Here is a 7,163-nt window from a genome sequence, read left to right on the forward strand (position 1 = left end):
ATAGGGTAAAGGTGAAGGTTTGATCTAATTATAAATTCCCCCCCCCCCGTAAGATGTTATGGTAATAAAATAATCTGAGTTTGACCAAAATTATGTATGTAAACTATAAAATATTTTAAAATACCTATTGAGATATTATGGAAATAGATCAACTATGTTTAAAAAGTTGAAAAACAAAGTTCTTTGAAATAATTGATCTCAATAACAGCACAGAATGATCAAATACATTTATTACAGCAAACAAATAATAAAATTACATTAAAACTCTTCATATATAAAACTGTAAAAAATAGAATCCAAAATTAAATCTAAAGATTTGACTTAACCACTCTAGCTGGTTTGGCTCAGTGGATAGAGCATTGGCCCACGGACTGAAGGGTCCAGGGTTCGATCCTGGTCAAGGGCTATAGTTCAGTCCCCAGTAGGAGGCATGCAGGAGTCAGCTATTCAATGATTCTCTCTCATCCTTGATGTTTTTATCTCTTTCTCCCTCTCCCTTCTTCTCTGAAATCAATATATATATATATATATATATATATATATATATATATATATATATATATATATTTAAAGACTTTACTTACCCAAAACAAAAATTGATTCTTAATGACAACAACTTATTTCTAAGCATTGTTGTCTATGAAAAGAAGCAAGCTTCTCTATCTTTTTAAATATTCAAATGTAAGTATACTGTTGCGGGATCAAACTCCTCCCCTAGGTAAGCTGTAATGTTTAGAATTTTCCTTATGAACTGTTTGAAGAACTTTTCATGGAGCAACTCTAAGTCAATTCATGTAGCCATCTCTCCATTGACACCCAGCACACTACTGGCTGGGTAAAGGGATCCTGAACTCCAAGGCCCAGAGTGAACAATCACCAATATGTGTACCACACAAACCATCAGTGTAAGTGACCTCTCTCTCAGATACTCAGACTTTCTAACCTTCCCCCAGGAGCCCGGGTACACACATGTGCTCTGCTCCTCAATGTAAATAGAATGAAAGGACAGAGTGCTGGTCCCATAATTTATCCAACTTTCTGGCTGTCTTCCATTCACCTAAATTAACTTATAAGCTACAGATTATGTTTTGGTTCTAAGGCCCCTAAGCATGTGGAAGTTTGTTACACAGCAATAGATAACTAATACTTCTATGCTTCCCTGGAAATATTATATGTCACTTGAACCCACACTACTCACTTGGCTATATAAATAAAAGAGGGCTATCAGAGATAAAAACAAACAAACAAACAATGTGAGAGAACAGATGGCACATTTGCAGAGTTCATTTTCAAAGCCACAACTTGCTGTTCTTTATGATAAAATGTCTCCCCCCCCCCCACTTACTTCCACATGTAGAGTACATTAATCCTACCCCAGGAGAGATAACACAAAATCTAAGCCAGACCTGGTGCTAAAATAGAAGTTCAAATATTCTGAGTTGTATGTGGTAATACATAAGGTCTGTAAGTGGGTCTTGGCCATAAAAAAACAACAAAAAACAATTTTATGTCCAATAGACAATGGTGAAACATTTTCACTTCAGATAGTCCTTGATTGTACTGATTTTCTACTTCTACAAAGAGTTATTTTTTTCATAACACCTCTAAATTTTAATTTTATATTTAATTATCTTGCTTAACCATATATGAAGTGAGTGTTTGAGAATATTATAAACTGAAGATTATGCAGATCTTACCATGTATTTTACTCATAGAATTTTGAAGCCACAAAATCATTTAAAATATACTAGTAAAACTAAGGTAGAAGGGATTATTGGTGTGATTCCATAAGAGAATGTCCCTATCTGTTCGTGTTGGCAAATTACACTCAAATGGTTCAAGAAAAGAAGTTATTTATATAACATTTGGAACTATTATGCAAATTTTGGGATATGTTTAAGTTCAGAAAGAGAAAGACAAAGAGAGGATGAGAAGGAAAGCTGTAATGGAAGACAATCAATGTAGTCTGAACTTGAAGAGCCAAATCTTTAGAGAAAATAAAAAGAAAATTTTAAACTGGACTTTCTAAATTTTGTCAATTGGTAGGAAAGGACACTGATGTCAAACAAAAAATGTTGTGAGTGTCTTACTGTGCTGGAGAGATGGGTTTGAGTTTCAGCTAAGAAAAAAAAAAAGGTTACTTCAGAGATAAAGGAAATCAAAAGTAGTACAAGCCCCAAATTGCACATAAAATTTACTTTTTAGACATCTCATAACTTTTGAAATTGTCCATGTATAGCATGAAACTGCAGTAAGTAAAACAAAAAGTAACAGCAAATAGTCTATTTACAGATTGAAGATGTAAAGAGCTCTGTAGACTTTACTTATCTTATATAGTGAAATAACTATAACTGGTAAAATTATTGAAAAACAAACATTTGAAATCTATAAAAACATATTAAGGACATAGAGCAAATTAAAATATATTTATTCAAAAAATCTATAAAATCTTAGGATACACTTAAAAATATGTATAACATACTTTGAAAATCATAAAATATTTTTAAAGAAATTAAAGAGATAAATAAATCAAAAGACATCCCATGTTCATGAAGTGGACTAGCATTGTTAAGTTGGTAATAGTCTTCAACTTGACCTACAGATTCATTCAATCCCCACCAAAATCCCAGCTGTTTTTGTAGAATTTTATTCTGAAATTCATATAGAAATGCAAAAGGCTGAAACAGCCTTGGAAAAGAACAAAAATTCTAGTGGACTCACACTTCACAATTTCAAAACTTATGACAAAGTTACAATAATTAAGAAAAGGTGGTACTGTCATATGTATAACATTGTAAATCTGCATAATACATATAATTGAGACACACACCCCCAAAAACTAAAGCTTCATCTCTATGGTCTACTTTACTTTCTCTCTATAATGAGAACAGACATCTGTTTTTGTTTTTGTTTTGTTTTTTGTTTTTACATTTTTCTGCCACTATATTTCATATATTTTTGTTAATCAGAAGGAAAAAGTCTCCATCTTTAAGTACTGAGTGGGATTAGTAGACCTACTTCATCCAAGTAGAGGGTAGCTTCTTAAATTTCAAAGTGCATATGAATCACCAGGGTATCTGGTTAAAATGCATATTATGAATTATTACTTCTTGGGTGGGGCCTGAAATTCTGCATTTCTGATAAACCCTCTATTAATATTGAGCACAGATTTACTTTGAGTAACAAGGGATCACAGAATATTAAAGTATGTATTAGTAAAATGGGAAATTTTATAGTAGTGGGCAAAAACAGATAATCTACATGGTCAAGACGTCTAGAAAAACTCAAATACACATAATGTGCGGGAAAAATTAGTTTCATATTAGCAGAATATTTATCTTATCAGGATGTACTCATGACAGATAAGAGAACAGGAAATATCCCAAATCAGAAAATATCAGTAGTATTAATAATCTATGATATTTATTTAGAGCTTATAGTTAAAAAATCTTATCTGAACATACTTCTTAGAATCAGATTATGTGGCATGATAAAGAGACAAATTCGCACAGAACAAGACGAGCCAAGGGAAGTTGATTTTATTCTGATACTATTGTCAGCAATAGAGAGACAGCAAAGACCACGTCTACATTCCAAGCTCCACAGAAACAAAAGGCAGGAGGGTTTTTAACGCTGGGGTAGAGCTAGTGGAAAAGTACTGGAGGACAGAGGTGGCAGGTTGATCAATGGAATGTCTGCCACATTAAGTTATTCCTGAGTTTGCAAATGTTTTTCTCTGTGATTAGGCCATCTGTGTTTGCTAATTGGCTTTACTCAAAGGAAAAGTAAACTTTCTCCTATCTTCATTACAGAAGCCATTTTAAAACTTGGAGAAAGGCTCCAAGTCAGGCTGAGTTAGGCTCCTACCCTCCCATAGAGACTGGGAAATAAGAACACTATCTTCCTTGACGATTACATTAAAAAGGAATGGCTTGCGGGTCCTTGAGAAAGACAGTCCTGGGTTAATAAAATGAAGAGACATCTTTTTTGTTTATTAACATTTGCATCTTAAAGGGACAAAGAAAGAATTACAAATTTTGCAAAGTAAATGGTCTAAGAACAGGAAAATATGATTGAGGAGAAAATAATGCAACACACTTATGTCAAGCAAGCACCTAAATCTTATATTAGGAAACATTAAAAGTATGTACTTGTAGCAAAAAAGAAAGTATATATTGGCAAAGTTGTTTAAAACTTAAGTTTTATATGCAAGGACCAAACATACCCATTTTTCTACATTTCTTGTGTTCTTGTTAAATGCATAATTGTTCACCAAATTATATAATACTGGTGGCCCGATGTACGAAATTTGTGCGGGGGGGGGGGGGGGGGCGTTGTCTTTCAACCTGGCCTGCACCCTTTCCAATCTGGGACCCCTTGGGGGATGTCTGACTGCTGGTTTAGGCCCGATCCCACAGGGACCGTTGGCTCCTAACCGCTTACCTGCCTGCCTGCCTGATTGCCCCTAACCATCTGCCTGCCAGCCTGCTCACCCCAACTGCCCCTCCCGCTGGCCTGATCGCCCCCAACTACCCCCCTCCTGCCAGCCTGCTTGCCCCAACTGCCCCCCTGCTAGCCTGATCGCCCCCCAACTGTCCCCCTGCTGGCCTGCTTGCCCCCAACTGCCCTCCCCTGCCAGCCTCGCCCCTAAACTCCTCTGCCTCAGCCCCACCACCATGGCTTTGTCTGGAAGGTCTCCTGGTCTAATTAGCATATTACCCTTTTATTAGTATAGATTGGTTTTTAATCATTGCAGTTAAATCATATATTTTCTTATTCTGACAGGGAGTTTTTTAGATGCAAAAAGTACACAAAAGTAGCATCATTAATTCAATGGTTTATTGCTTGTATTGTATTTTCTTATATTGTACTGTTAGGGGGAGTTTAGCTTGTAGAGCTTTTGAATGCTACCTATTGACCTGGTGAGCTTGTTCACTATCCATATGCAGACCTAACGGCAAGAAATAAGCAGCTTTGACAAGACTGACTGTGCAGATTTGAATCTTGATTAAATGTGGAAAAGAATTTCACAGAAACAGCAAAAATGCCCTGTGAGTCTAAGTAAAGAACAAACGCACTGTTCCATGTAGAAAGATGTCAGAAATTGACAGTGTGAGGCTCCCCAGAAAAGTAGAGCTTGGCTGCTACAAAAATGCCTGTTGTAGGTTCAAGGAATCATTCCTCCAAGTTTGAAGAGCGAGATATACACCCGTTTGTTTAGAAGATTCCTAGGGATATTTCCAATTCAGTGAAACAGGGAGTTTGAGCTGTCTTCAATGGATGCACTCAAAAACACACAGTGAATGTCATTCTCAGACCCCCAAACACATATATGTGTTAAAATCTAGAGTTATAATTTCATGCATAGTTTCTCCTAAACAAAGCTGATACAATTGGGTCACAATTTGTTTATTCCATACTTTCTCCCTCTTTCAGCCCCACTCCCTATTCTCTCTGCTCCAATTCCATCCCCCTGGTTTAGACCCTCCTGGTCCCACTGTTGCATGATTGCAATAGACTCCCAGCTCCTTGATGTCCACAGCGTAGTTCCCAGTGGGGATCTCCGGAGAGCTTGCTTACTGTACAGTATCTCGGGCCCCGTCAAAGATTTCCTGAATCTCACTATAGATGTCAACAGTGATATCTGCATGCACTTCAAACTTTGAAGAGCCCTCCCCTAGCCTGCCTCTTCCACTCATACCCTTTGCCTCTGCAGTTCACTGTGTACCAGGCTGATTTTACACAGAGTAACCAAAATGCAGTGATATTACAAAAGCATAGGTAACCGCCATGCTATTTTTAATAACAACGATTTGGTTGGGAATTCTAGTTCTAGATAGTCAGGTGCAAGCCTTCTTTTTATTTATTTTTTTTGCTCCTTCTTTTCTATAAAAAGGCAGCTAGGGTCACTCTGAACCCCTCCCCCCGTTATCTTCAAAGTCATTCTCACTACTGTGCTCCATTCAGCATTAATATGTGTCCCTTCTAAAAAGTAATTTTTAAAGTATCTCTGATACTGTTGTAATAATCTGCTTGTTATTTAACAGGAAAGGAGTAAAGGGAAGACTAGATAATACAGGCATGCCATTTATAGAGCTTTGCTAATTTAACGCTTTCCAAGTCTGTGACCTGGCTGATCCCTGGGGAAGGGGACTGGACAACATATACAGGCTGAGTAAGATCTAGGTGCCATGGGAAGGTGATTGTGTCAGTCAGTCCTCGAAGCCAATCTGTGTCCAGAATAGATATGGCCACTGCAAGGCCAAGAAATCTGACAATATAAACTCCTAGACAAAGGGCGTTCACTGTCTTGGCTCTCTCTCACATGCCAGGATCCTGGCTCTCCTGTTGCAAGGGGGATGCTCCCTTGCATTGCCCACATGGCTCAGGGTCATGTGGGACCACACAATGGACTGTAATTAGCCCAGTGCTCTGCCAGACCCAGCTCCATCATGGGATGGAAGCTCTGGACACTGGTCCTCCCTCTGGCTCTGCTGGACCCACAGCTGCCCCTTTTCCAAGACTGGATTAAGGGACATGGAACGTTGCCACCCAAGGAATGTAACTCCATGAAAATGAAATATTTTACCACATCTCATTCTCATGGGAGGTCTCCCAAAAATGCTTATTTCAGTGGTACCCTAAGAATCCTACTCCCACGAGCAACAGAGAAATTCAATTCTCCAGTAAAAGATTGTGAAAAGAACTACTTAAGTGTAATATAATGTGGTGTGAACTTTGGTGTAACCTCTAATTCAATCTACAACATAAAATTGTGACAGATAAAATCTTAACACACAGCTCTCAGAAAATCAAACACAAATGCCCTTTAAGAATCATAGAATTTTACAAGAGATGAAAAGATTCTGAAATAAACAACCCCATTTTATAAATGTCAAAATCAATGCTAGGAAAAGATGCAAAATTATAAAGTTGCTATGATTAAAACTCAGTTATATCTAAACATAACTCAGGTATGTTGTTTATTTTTTAATACTTTCATGACATTATTAGTTTAAAACACTTTTAGTTAGCTTGAAATTCTTTCATTGTTTTCACAGCCTCATGTAGTGATGAAGAAAAATGAACTTTAGTCCTAGCCAGTTTGGCTCAGTGGATAGAGCATCAGCCCAGGGGCTGAAAGGTCCTGGGTTTGATTCCCA

This window comes from Cnephaeus nilssonii, assembly GCF_951640355.1.
Source record: "Cnephaeus nilssonii genome assembly, chromosome: 3".
Taxonomy (NCBI): domain Eukaryota; kingdom Metazoa; phylum Chordata; class Mammalia; order Chiroptera; family Vespertilionidae; genus Cnephaeus; species Cnephaeus nilssonii.